The 13,328-nt window shown below is 48.8% G+C and overlaps 1 protein-coding gene across 3 annotated transcripts in view; it reads left to right on the top strand.

The window, feature by feature from the left end:
* Nucleotides 1-13,328, top strand: part of DNAJC13 (DnaJ heat shock protein family (Hsp40) member C13) — a 2,820,731-nt gene that overhangs the window by 209,445 nt on the left and 2,597,958 nt on the right. The gene's annotated exons all lie outside the window — the stretch shown is intronic.

Raw genomic sequence — 13,328 nt, 5'->3', positions numbered from 1 at the left:
AATAGAATGACAAGGCAGCTTGTTCCGTGCCCTCTGACAAGACACCTGGTCATTGGGTCAAGAGTAATAGTACACTGATGTATTGGTAAAGCTTCATATTGCATGCTGTCTCTCCTGTCTGTCTTGTGATCTTAGATTAACACGTTGTAGGATTTGCAGGACAACTGGAGTCGTATAAAGTGATGAGTGTTTGTGTGTGTGGCCACAAGGGCAAAGTGTTAGTACAGCCACCAATCATCGACACAGACCGCGTCCGGCCTGGCAGCTCCACCCCGACCAGCCCAGCTGACCTGTCCACCCCACGTTGGCACCACGCAGATGTCCACCAATCCCGTAGCAGCTCATCGATGCACCACCTATAGCTTAGTCAATGCCACCCAATCCCTGAGACTATGTGCGCCCTATAGCTCACAGGATTTATGACGTAGTTTTGTAATAAATATGACTGTCTTTGCTATTGTCAGAGCGCTCTCGGAGCTTGCAGAGTCCTTTGCATGCCCTATGTTGGTTATATAAACTCTTTTACATCACCCGCACTTAGTCCTGGTATCATTCCCTCCTGGTGTGTGTCCTTTATTGCCTCTCATTGTGGGGAGGTTACTGCCTTATGGGGGACGTTTGCTTTCAGCACCATGGCCGAAGTCGTAGGTTTGAATGTCAAAACCTATTTTGCTTGTGGTTACAGCCTGAAGTGCTGGATTGGATTACAACAAACATGTGCAAAGAACATCAGCATAGAACCTGAAAGCATGTTTTTGCAAATTTGTCTTGTCTTTTTATTTTTCAAGTGTGAGAATGTAAGTGGAAAAGCTAGTGATATAAATTTGGTGTCCGGGGAATGGGACTGGCCCCCGGCAAACAAAAATGTGTTCTCTGATTTGCTTATTGGGAATGTGGCATGGCCGAAGCCCATGGCCTATGCATTTGGAGAGTGGCCATGGCTGCAAGCCATGAGCACTGGGCATTGGTCACATTGTTAGGGTATAGTGGACACTGAACTAGACTGCAGGGTAGGTGCAGTGAATAATGGGGGTGGTTTGGTTGAGCCTCATGCCATAGGCAATTCAACGATGATTTGTATCCCCAGCATGCGCTGCTCATAACGACTGACATATTTGCAACTCATACTTATGTTTGTTAAAGGAGGTTTAGAGTTTTATATATTTTAAGAGGAATTATTAATAACTTTTATACAGTGATGTAACATCATGAAATAATTTAACTTTTATAAAAACCTATTAAATTGACAGAAAAAACTTTGTTAAAGGGACTTCATGGTTAAGATGCACCCCACGCTTGGGACTCCTCTGCCCCAGCAGTTAGCCAGTGGCTTTGCACCTTGGCATCCATTGGCACTTCCCTCCTGGGCTCGCATGAGCACTTGCCCATCCGTATTGCTCCTTCTATTTATGCACTTCTCCCACTGTACAATGCATATATACATTAAGTGTCAATTGGTGTGTAGAAGTGTAATTAGTTTAATATGTTGATAGGGTTATATGTAGAGTTTTAAAAAGTGATTGATGGATGAATGTATGACTGTTTGAAAGCCGGCAATGAGAGTGTTAAAAATATAAAAGTAGAAGAGCTGTCCTGTGTGATGGTATGCACATGCAGTCTGGGTCTTTTAAGGATGGTATCGCCTGGAAAGGGTACTGCGGATACAGCAAATAGTTTGAAAGGTCCATGGATTATGGTTCTTATTATATGCTAGAGAAAAGTATTTGGGACAGAAAATTTTTGTCCTTTTTATATTGTTCTCTAGTATGCAATTGTCCATTAGTACCCGGTGCAGGTTATTATAAATGTAACCCACCGATTGGTGCGTTTGTGAGCCTGCATCCCTCATGCAGGTCTTTGTTCTTTTTCCCTCAGGCCGCTATGGAAAGGGAGAAGGGACTACATGTTGTCCCTTCTCTCTTTCCATGACGGCCATTTCTTGTTTACTATGGCAGCCACAGAAAGTGAGAACGGACTAAGTTTCCCCGTCTGCGACAGCCATTTTGTGGTCTTTTGTTCTTTCCGTTTGACATTTGTGATGTCATCTTTGATGTCATTGGTGTTAGTCTTGGCAGTGCACGGTGGTGGCACAAGTTAATGGTTGTTTAGCTTACCATAACTGGCAATTTTCTGGGGGTTTTCGGTTTTACCTGTAACCAGAACGTCCCTTTAGCATAAATGTTTTTTTTGGGAATAAATCTATATTTATATTATAGTGCAGCGGTCACCTCATTATAGTAAGGTGCATGTTGAGTACCAAAGGAAATCCGGAAAAGGATTGGCTGGGGCCCAAGTTCAGAGCTCAAACGTGTTTTGCATATTAAAGGTTATTTTTGTCATATATTGAGGGTTCTTTTTGAAAGTGCGTCACATGTAAAATAACTGTGAATATTTTCGAAAATATTCTGGGTTATTTATAGTACATTGCTGAAGTAACGCCATTATGGGAAAAAAGTGTAAAAAAATAAATAAAAATACAAAAAAGTGGAATTTTACAGTGAGGTAGGTGTGTGTGGGGTAACCTATTGGGGCACCCTGTCAAGGGGTGCAATATGGCCCTGCCCAGTGAGCACGAAGTGGGTCCAAAAGATGTACAGGGAAGCATGTACAGGGGAAATGGCCTTGGTAAAACAAAACCCTTGTAATTCACTGAAAAAACCTTTAAGGTGCCCGTAAGTTGCGCAGATTTAACACCTCAAAACCTTTGAAATTCAGGAGATGTGCAAGCCATGACCAGCTTAACTCTGCGCATTCCCGTTGCAAAGCCCATGAGCACATACATATTATACGAGAAAGGGATTCATAATGACATATAAAAAGGAATTATGTGGGACATCAACAGGAGTGCGCTGACTTAAGCCCGTCCTAACTTCCCACATCTTGTGAATTTCAAGGGTTTTGTTGCCTTAAATCTGCGCAACTTAACTGCACCTTAATTAAGGTTTTTTTCAGTGAAATATATATATATATTTCTGAGGCTTGTGGATCTGCTTAGATGCATAGGTCAACATCTAGTGGTAGCCACAGAGTATTAGATTTTTTGTTTTCGAAACTCAAAGGGACGTCGACAGGGCGTGCCGGTAATCCTATCCCTAGTGTGACGTCCACTGTACCCATGATCCTTCACGCGTGGAGGTCACTCAGATTGTTTTTTTCCACCATCATAGTCAGACGCATGTCGCAGAGGTCCTTCTGGCTGATGCCATTACTTATCAAAAAGTTTAAAGTTAGACTTTCTTTCTGTCCTTTCGACAACCGTACACCGTAAGATCTCTGGTGATGGCTTTCGAGGACAAGACCAGTCGTCGATGACTCCCGCCTTGATGAACTTTGTCTGCGGCCTACCTAGCCCCCAAAGGGCCTCTGCCCTTTATACAGTAGGGAGAGTGGGGGGATGGGGAGGTCCTAATCCATCTCACTTAGAGAATGCATATTCCCCTATACTCCCTTTTATTTTGCTAGGCTGCCATCCTTCCATACTATGGAAAATACCTTTTTAAATTCTGTGCTTCCTATAACAGGAAGTTTCCCTGGAAGGTTTCAGTGTACAATCTTTGCCTCCTTAGGGACCACTCTGAAAAACATTGGACGTCCTGTAAACTGTTTCTGCCAAAAACTTTTAAAGGACCGGAATACTAAACGCTGGGCCCACCACATCATGCAGGCCGAGGTCGCCATGGACGTCTAGGGAACCTCCAGCGATTTCGGCGTCCTAAGTGACGCTGAGGGCGATCAGGGCCCAATGGATTTCTGCATGCGAACCCCCAACTCCAACAGGCAGGCTTGCGGTTCTGCAACTGAGACGACAACCGACGGCTCGGGGACCTCCAATGCACGCCACACTAAATGCCCCTGCCCCCCACCCCATGGCAGACAGTTGACCACGTCGGCGACCAATGAGCCACACGTGATGTCTATGGGAAGGTTAAGAAAAAAATCTTTGTCCTATGGGCCATCCCGATCACCACACGACATGCCCCCGAAACAGATGCCAAAGTCTGTTTCTGACACTGCAAGCAAATAAGAAATTCCTCGGGTACCGTCAAACATGCGTCGAAAGACACACCGACGGCTTTAGTTCTCATGATCAAACAAATCTGACACCATCCGCAAGGCAAATACGTAAAAAAACTCCCAATCTTCGACACCCTTACCCTCAAAATCACAGGGTTCAAAGGATAGGGAATACTCTGCCCCTAAGGACACCCTTTAAGGGGCAATGCACCACAAACAGCCCCCTGATCCAGGGCCTTTGCCTGCACCTGCTCCCATAGTGTTACCATCCTCCCAATGGACCCCGAAACAGTTTGATAGGGTTTTGAGAAGAATTTGTAGTTTTGTTGACTTACTGAATCAACACCCAGAACAACTTAACAACATTCAGGGGCAAAAAGATTTGCACCCCAGGGAGAAAAGTGGCTTCCTCAGCTGCCTTCAAGGTGAGGATATTTATTTTATTTTGTATTTTTTGCACCGCACCGAACCCGCAGGTATCTAGGCGCTAGTTACATTAGGAGAAGGGGTGTGCCGGTAAGTAAGGGTAAGCAGGAAAAGCAGATGCATAGGTTAATGAGGTTCAAAAGAGATGCAGTGACATGGCTCTGAGGAGTTTTGATGAAGAGCCAGGTTTTCAAATTTCTCCTAAAGGTCCAATAGGATGGTTGCATTCTCAAGAACCTGGGGAGATTGTTCCAAAGCTTGGCGGTGACAACAGCGGTGACAACAGGGGTGACAACAGGGAAGCTAGAGCCACCTGGAGTTTGGCGACTGAAGCTGGGCACTTTGAGCAAGTGATCGTTTGAGGATCGATAGCCAACACTACGCTACTGTCCAGATAGAATTGCCACAAGTGGGACAAGTTCTCACAGCAAATATAATCGGTCCCAAACCCCTAAAAACACAGCTCTTACAGTTGCTGAAGGGACATGCTGCATCCTTTAAAAATAATTTACGTGCAGCAGATAATGCAGGGCGGATTGTTGCGGTAGGTACCCTCCTCAAACGCCATGCATGGCTAAGTCAATCTGGTTTCAAGTTGGAGACTCAACCCACTCTTTTGAACATGCCTATCGAGCCCAACGCATTATTCGGTAAAGCGGTCGAGGACGCAGAGAAAAAAGCTAAGGAGGAATATGACACCCTCAAATCCCTGGGATAACGCACAAATCCTTTGTGCAGGAGGAGTTTCTAATGGACGCCGGTTTAGAGGACAGAACTCCCAGCGGTCCTTCAACTACAACCAGGGCAGGCAGAGTTCATCATGGGGTTCCTCACAGGGGCAGTCCTCCCAACATTTTCAAAGGGACCACAAAAGGTCAAGAAGTAAAGGCAGATCCTCCTCAAGAGGAGGCTCCACCACTCCTAAGCAATGACCACCTGCTACAGGTCCCCTACCATGCCTCTCCAGTAGTTGGCCGTATTTCTCATTTTAGCCACGCATGGGAGGGCATCACATCAGAAAAGTGGGTACTTTTCACCTTGGCGGGAGGCTATACAAACACCAGCCAACCACCTGCCAAGACAAAGACCAACTACGCAGGAAGAACGGCGCATCCTGCTAGAAGAGATCAAGGCACTGCTGCTAAAGGACGTCATAGAAATCGTCCCGGCAAACCAGGTAAACAAGGGTATCTATTCAATGTACTCCCTTGTGCCAAAGAAAAACCTAACACTGCCCCCTGTCCTAGACATGCATCAGCCACAAAAATTCTGCATGACCATGCTACAAGAAGTAATCCCACTGCTAAAACATGGGGACTACATGGTGTGTGGGAGGAGGGGGGTCTTGGAACCCCTCCCAGTCCCCATCTTTACACTTCCTGGGTAGGCCCAGTTGCGGCTGCTTTGGGTTCAGGGCCCCGTCCCGGAGCACTTGTGCGGGAATACCCCTAGGAACTGTGACCCCCCCCCCGCTTGAGACAGCGTAAAACCAGAGTTGAACGAGACTCCATTTTGTAAGCTACAGACTCCATTTTGTAATGGCAGGACAGTTGTGAAGTTCCAACGAAGGCCTGCAGCTCTCCCAGCCAGGCACACAGCAAGCAAGCTACTCTCCCCACCTCCTCCCCTTTGCCGTCTCTGCAGTGGTTTGGTTCTCATGAGAGACTAGACGCAAGAATGCAACAAACTTTACACTGTATCTTCTGTCTTCCGTCTCGCTTCATTGCCCCTGATACGGCCCAGAACAGGGGCCAGCGCAGAAGTCATTCCTCTCTATAAACCTTCCCCCACACCCAACAGACCCTGGCCATAAAGAACACCAGCCCTATATTCCTTAAAACAGGGTCAACAGTTAGAAGTGACCCTCAAGCCTGTTTGATTGTTTGTGCTTTAATAAAGAAGGGAGCCAAAATGCCTTTTTTAACAATTTGTTTTATTGACAACATACATATAGGGCTGAACGAAACGGACCGTTCCATCAGTAAGACACAAAATATTAAAGAAACAGGCTGTCAGTTTTTCCAATATTAACTCCCTTCCCACCACCCTCCTCCCTCCCACCCTAACCCAATGTCAACATACCAGGTTTTGAGAGTTCACGAGCAATAATAGCTCTGGGGAGAACGGCTGCTTGCTAAATACCAAATAGACGAATCACTTGACACAGTGGGTTCAGCTTGTGAATTAAACAGAAGTTTGCAATCACAGTCTCAAGGAAGAGTGGAGATAGGCATCTCGTGGAGGCAACCTAAAATACAATCTACAGGCGCATAGAGAAATACAATCCTCGTGGAGAAGAACTGCAGTCCATTCTTGCACAAAGTCCGTCATGGTGTCGTTAGTTATTGCGGTAAGCTTTTCATATATAAAAATCGACCTGAGTTTGCAGAGCCATTCCTCTTTGGACAAGGGCAAAGCACTTTTCCACTTTTGGGCGAGCGCTAGCCTCCCCGCTCTCAACATGGCCCCAATAACCTTAGGGAACGCATTCAGTTCTGTCTCGGGTGCGGGGGTGCCCAGGAGGATTTCCAATGGCAGTAAGGTTGGGCAGAACCCCTCGATTTCCTTAATCCAGCTAAGTAGTTCCGACCAATATACCTGAATGACTGGGCATTCCCACCACAAATGAAACCATGTGCCCCGTTGGAGACACCCTCTGGGGCAAAAGGGGGACACGTCCCTAAACATTTTGGACAGGGTGGCCGGGGGGCGGTGCCATGAATGGAGAATTTTGAAGTTATGTTCCATAGCAGCCGTGTACAGAGAACCCGTGAAAATGCATTTGAAAATCGCCCTCCACGTATGATCATCCAGAGGCATGCCCAGCCTGGTTTCCCAGATCCCCTTGAAAGGTTGTCTACCCTCCAGGTCCGCCGTAATCAAGACACCATAGAACCTAGATAAGGAGCCTCTCCGCGTTGTGCTTTTGGTCAGGATAGTCTCGAAAGGGGTGAGGGGGCGTTTGAGACGATCGGCCCAGCGAGGGTGGGTCAAGATCCCCTTCAAGCGTAGGTATTCGAAGACTGAGGGGGGGTTATCTGCCAATGCTTCGGTCAGTTTATCATATTCTATAAAACCCTCCTCACGATACAATTGAGAGATTCTCTCCAGGCCCATGTCTGACCAAGATTGGGTGTCTCGGAATCCCTTGGATCCCAGATCAATAGGGGGGCCCCAAAGCGAAGTCAGGGGGGGATGGCCAAGAGGATAGTCGTTAGTTAGCAGCGTTAGGCTTCCAAACCGCCCAGAGGGCCGCCAGGGTGTGATGAGTTCTGAGATGTGGGGGGAGAACCCTAGGGGGGGCCCACAAAAGGTCTCTAACATTTCTCGGGTGGGCATGAATGTCCTCAATATATGTCCAATATGTTCCCATGTCATCCCTCATATGTTCCAACATTATTCGGAGCTGGGCTGCTTTATAGTAAAGCCTGAAGTCCGGGAGACCGAATCCACCCTCTGACTTTGGTAGGGTAAAAGTGGAAGTCTTGATTCTCGTCCTTTTGCCATTCCAGATAAATTGGAGGACCCGGGACTGGAGAACCTCAAAAAAGGCCTCGGGTATCACCACAGGGAGTGCCGCGAAGAGATAAAGGAGGCGGGGCAAAATATTCATCTTCACCGTAACCATGCGCCCCAGCCAAGAGAGTGTAAGGGGAGCCCATCGTTGAAGGTCGCTACTAACCTGAGCCAGGATCCCCGGGAAGTTGCATTGGTATAGTTGGGAGAGGTCTCTGGGGATGGTGGTGCCCAGGTATCTGGTGGATTCCCGCTCTATTCTTACCCCCAGTATTTCGGTGCTGCCCTCAATCTCATGTTCCCCTGGACCCATGGGCATTACGTTAGATTTGGCGTATTTACCTTCAGTCCCGAAAAGGAGCCGAAGTAGTGTATGAGATCAAGTAATCGTGGTAGGGAGACCCGGAGGTTGGTTAGGTAGCCCAGGATATCATCTGCGAACAAGGATAGTTTAAAGTCGCAGTCGCCACACCGTATCCCCATGATCTCCTGGTCTGTCCTGACCGCTATGGCCAGGGGTTCCATCGCCAAGGCATATAAAAGGGGAAAGGGAGAACGGCTCTGAGGTGCCTCCGTTGACCAATACTCTCGCTGAAGGGCTGTTGTAAAGTGCTGCGATCCACCCACAGAAGTTGTCTCCCAACCCCATCTTGCGGAGAACTCTGCCCATGTAGGGCCACTCGACACGGTCGAAGGCCTTTTCTGAGTCTAACGAAAGAAGGTAGCCTTCCACCTCCTGTTTTGAAGCTTCATGGATGAGATCGAGGGTTTTCCTAATGTTGTCTGATCCCTGGCGCCCCGTAACAAAACCCACCTGATCGCCATGTACTAGGGAAGGAAGGAGTTTCGCTAATCTATTTGCTAGGAGTTTAGCTAGGATTTTAACATCAGTGTTGAGAAGGGAGATGGGGCGATATGATTGGCATTGGGCCGGATCTTTTCCTTCCTTAGGGAGCACTACAATCAAAGCCGACATCATCATGGGTGGAAGGGAGCCCTGATTCAGCGCGGATATGAACATCTTAGCCATGAATGGGGCAAGCGTGGACCTATATGTTTTATAAAACTTGACTGTGTAGCCATCGTCCCCCGGGGCTGTTCCGCTTTTCAGCGAGGATATGGTATCTATTATTTCTTGTGGGGTTATGGGCAGCTCCAATAACTCAGCTTTGTCGGGGTGGAGGCCCGGTATCGGGAGGGAGTCGAGAAAGCTGGCAACCTCGTTCCCATCGCCCGTGTATTCCGAGCTTTACAGCCTTTCATAATATCTCCTCAATTGTTCCGCGATTTTACTATCCCGCACTGTCAAGTCCCCCTCCGGGGTGCAGATGGAATTAACCCTTCTGCTGTTTCTGAACTCACGGAGTCTCCAAGCCAGTATCCATCCGCCTTTTCCCCCTTTTCCATGTATTTCTTCTCCGTCTGTCCCACAAGGAGGTCTGCTAATTTGGTTCGTAACCTCTGCAATTCCTCCCATTTCCCAGGGAACATCTGGGTTTTTAATTTCCCCCCCTGGTTGTATTGCCTCTATCTTCTCCCTTAGTGATTTCTCCTCCCGGGCTCTTTCCCTCTTTTTCCCTGACCCAATCCCTATGAGGGTACCTCTGATAGTAGCCTTGAATGCCTCCCATACTCCCATGACCCCCACCTCACCGTTATCATTGAGGGAAAAGTAGTCCTCGATGGCCACCAGGAGGGATTGGCGGACCTCCTTGTCCTGCAGAAGAAGGTCGTTACACCTCCACCGGGATCCTACTGCTGGGGCAGGGGGGAGGCCCAATCTAATCTTTACCATGTCGTGGTCAGTCCATGGGACAATCTCCACTCCCGAGTCAGTGACCTCCCTCTGAAGCGAGGTCTCAACCAAAATGTAGTCGATACGAGAGAAAGCTGCGTGAGGCCTTGAGTAAAAAGTATAGTTGGAATTCCGACCTTGCTTGCAGGTGCATGTGTCACTCAGGCCCAGTTCCCGGTTCACTTCGCGAAAGGCCACAGCAAGTCTCTCGTGAAGGCGCATGTTCGGGCAGGGTTTAGCAGACTTCCTATCCCTCTCGGGGCATAGAATCATATTAAAATCTCCCCCAACCAATAGGGTACCCTCCGAGAATGATATTATTTCTTTCATTCCAACCCAGAAGGTATCTTGTGCTTCATTCGGGGCATAAATACCCACCAGTGTAAACAGCCGACTCCGCACCTCCCCTTTAACCATGAGAAATTGTCCATCCGGATCTGATTTCAAGGCTTTAAGCACAAAATGGGCCCCGGGGGACACCATCAAGGCTACTCCTCGCTTCTTTGCCTGAGAAGATGCTGTGAATACCTGATCAATAGTTTTAGCCCTGAGCTTCGGTTCTTTGCCCCGAACCCAGTGAGTTTCCTGTACAAATAAGAAGTGAAGCCGGAGCCTTGCGAATTCCCGCACCAACACCGATCTCTTAGTAGGCGAGTTGAGCCCCCGCACATTTAGCGATCCCACTGTCAAGTATTGGAGCAAATCATCCATTAATACACTGATAAAAGCTCGTAGTTCCCCTCAACAAACAGCAACAGTTCCTGCTCCCACAGTGCTTGTCTACCCCATTAGAGGCTCGTGAAAGCCCTGGGGGTGCGTAGTAGACCCCAAAACTTGGCATTCCATAACTGTAACCCCAACATCCCAACCCCCTTACTTTCCCCCCCTCCTCCCCCCTCCCCTGCCCCCTCCCCCTGATCGCCTGGCAGGTCGTTGGTGTCATCCTATCGCCAACCAGGCCACCATTGTCTCCCCCTCCGGGCTCAATAACTCTTGATTAACAACAACTCGAGCCCCCCCCACCCCCAAGGTCGTCCTTGGGTGTAAACAATTGTTTCCCCCCATCCACTCACAAAGTCGGTTTCAGGCTTTTTCATTAATCACCACGGTCCCTTTCATGTGTCCGGGAGCCCCGGGGATGCCGGGGCCAATCTCCTGAATTTCCTTTGGCCTCGAACCCTGCGTCTTTCCCTTGGGGCCCTGGTCCCTTTTGGGCCTTTCGGAGCTCGCTCGCCCTCCTGGTCACCCAGCTCCGTATTCGGGCCGGCCAATAGTTCGCTTGACACCCTCTGGATGTCGTCCTCCGTCACTAGGGCGTATTTGTAGCCTTGAAGCTCGAAAGAGAGTGAGAAGGGGTATCCCCACCTGTACCGGACCCCCTTGGACTGGAGCATTTTTGTCAGCGGAGCACATAGTCGGCGTCTTGCCAGTGTGAAAGCCGGCATATCCTGGTAGATTGAGATCTGGGCCCCTTCCCACTCCACTGGGCCTGTCTTCAAAGCCAATTCGAGAATCTTGCTTTTCTCGGCGAAATAGTGAAAGAATGGACCTGGGGCCTCTGGAGGAAGCGCCCGCTCTGTGGGCCCTGTCGATAGTGGGCACATTCGTGTTGGCCCCTCCGAACAGCAGACCAACCACTGCGCTGACGGCTTTATTGATGTCCGCTTGCGTTTCACCTTCGTGCTCCAGGAAACCTAGAAAGCGCAAGTTACACCGACGTTCCCTGTTTTCTAAGTCATCCAACTTTAAGGAGCATTTCTCTTCCCTCCTTTCAAGCTCCGCCAGGCGCATATCGAATTGGGTCTCGAAGATATTGTTGGAGGCAGTGTTATTCTCGAGCGCAAGAGCTCTATCGTCTATTTCGTCAACTTTCTTGTCCAGGGTGTCCAGTCGCAGCGCTATATCTGCCCTGAAGCCTCTGATTTCCTCCAGGAGGGCCGCCATGCCCTTGGTGACAGTGCTGGCGTCTGCCGCTTCCTGGTGTGTCTGTGCCGCCATTTCAGGATGTTCTTGGGGGCCCGGGGACGGGCGGAGAAATCTCTGTAGTGCCTCCTTCCAGCTCATAGGCCCCCCCCGGACATCTCTGACCCAAGGGGCCTGCCTCCAGAAAGCGTGTGTTCAGGGGGGCCTCACCGCCGGCTTTCTCCAGGCACCGGGGGACCCGGCGGCACCGCTCGGGGCCCTCCCCGGACGTTGCAGGGGGCTTGCGTCTGCCCCAGGGGGAGCGGGTTCAGCTACATCCAGGGTGCGCCCTGCCACCACTACCTCCCTCCGGGGAGAAGGGAGAAGGCGCCAGGCAGCGTCGCTCGGCCTAGTCACAGGCCGCTCTCTAGCCCGGGCTCCGCGTAGTTTCTTGTGGAGCCGCGGTGCCAATGGGGGGAGGGGTCACTCTCCCTCCAAATTTCAACGGGTCGCGGTTTCGCAGCGGCTCCACTGCGGAAGTTCAAATTTCAGGGTGATGTGCCCACCAACGTTGGCAAGGTGGGGGTATGGTTTGCTCCTCACTGCGGGGATGTTGGGGGGGCTCAAGACCCTCAAACGGTGCCCATCGGAGGAGACGAGCTGAGATGCGTTAGCACATCTCTGCGCCCCCTGGTGGATCCCCACAATGCCTTTTTGCATGCAAACTGATGCAAGGATAATAGAACAATGAGCATATTAGCACACGGTATAATATCTGTGCAATTAAAAGTCCTAACGTTAGAGCTCAGTCATGAAAGTGCAATGCATATTAACTTATGGTATGATGCTACTATGTGAAATAGATTACAATAACGAAATGCATAACAAGCATAACACTGCACACACCAGCACTAAGCTACCTCATTTCTTAGTTCAAATGTAAATACATGTACGATATTGTGTAAACGTAATACAGCAACCAATTACTCTCACCAAATTGCAACATGTGTCAAGGCTGCATGCACCGACCAAGGATGAACACTAATTCATTAATAAAGTATGAACCCTAAAGTACACGTTTAATTCCTTGATGAGTTTTTGTTACAATGAGAATATTTAGCCGGCTAGAAAATGTAGTATATTCTAAACCAGTATAACCTGAATGTAATATAGTAAGCTACGTATACAAGCCTGTATGTAAGATCTATCTCTGAAGGCCCTGTGTCTTTGTGCAACGCGGAACTATACCGAAAAGCGGTTTCGATCCTCCTCTACCCTTCATGGTGTAAAGGTAGATTAGCAGAGATTTAATAATGTTTGGACAACCGACCACTAACCCCCCACAATGAAACTTATGACCGAGATTGTATGTGCCTTTTTGTGACCTATTCTTGTGTGATTCCAGTTGTAGATTTAGAGCCCTCTTTGTTGTTTATCAGATGGACACCCCAGATCACACAGTGACCTTGAAAGCCTCACCTCTTTAGTCAGCATATTTTGAAGTGTCTCAACGGGTCAAGCGGTGCATTTCATGGTTGAGTCTTAACCTATGCCCAATAATAAATGTATTGAACCACGCTCTTTCTAAGCGTTTAAGCCCATAGGTCTCTGAACTCGCTGGACAAGCGGATTATGGTAGTGAGTGAATGGGAATGTGTGGCCACAAGGGCAAATG

Source organism: Ambystoma mexicanum, chromosome 2q (assembly GCF_040938575.1).
Source record: "Ambystoma mexicanum isolate Mex_15411 chromosome 2q, UKY_AmexF1_1, whole genome shotgun sequence".
Classification (NCBI taxonomy): domain Eukaryota; kingdom Metazoa; phylum Chordata; class Amphibia; order Caudata; family Ambystomatidae; genus Ambystoma; species Ambystoma mexicanum.
The sequence above is the reverse complement of the archived record's forward strand: the minus strand, read 5'-3'. Positions and strand labels throughout refer to the sequence as shown.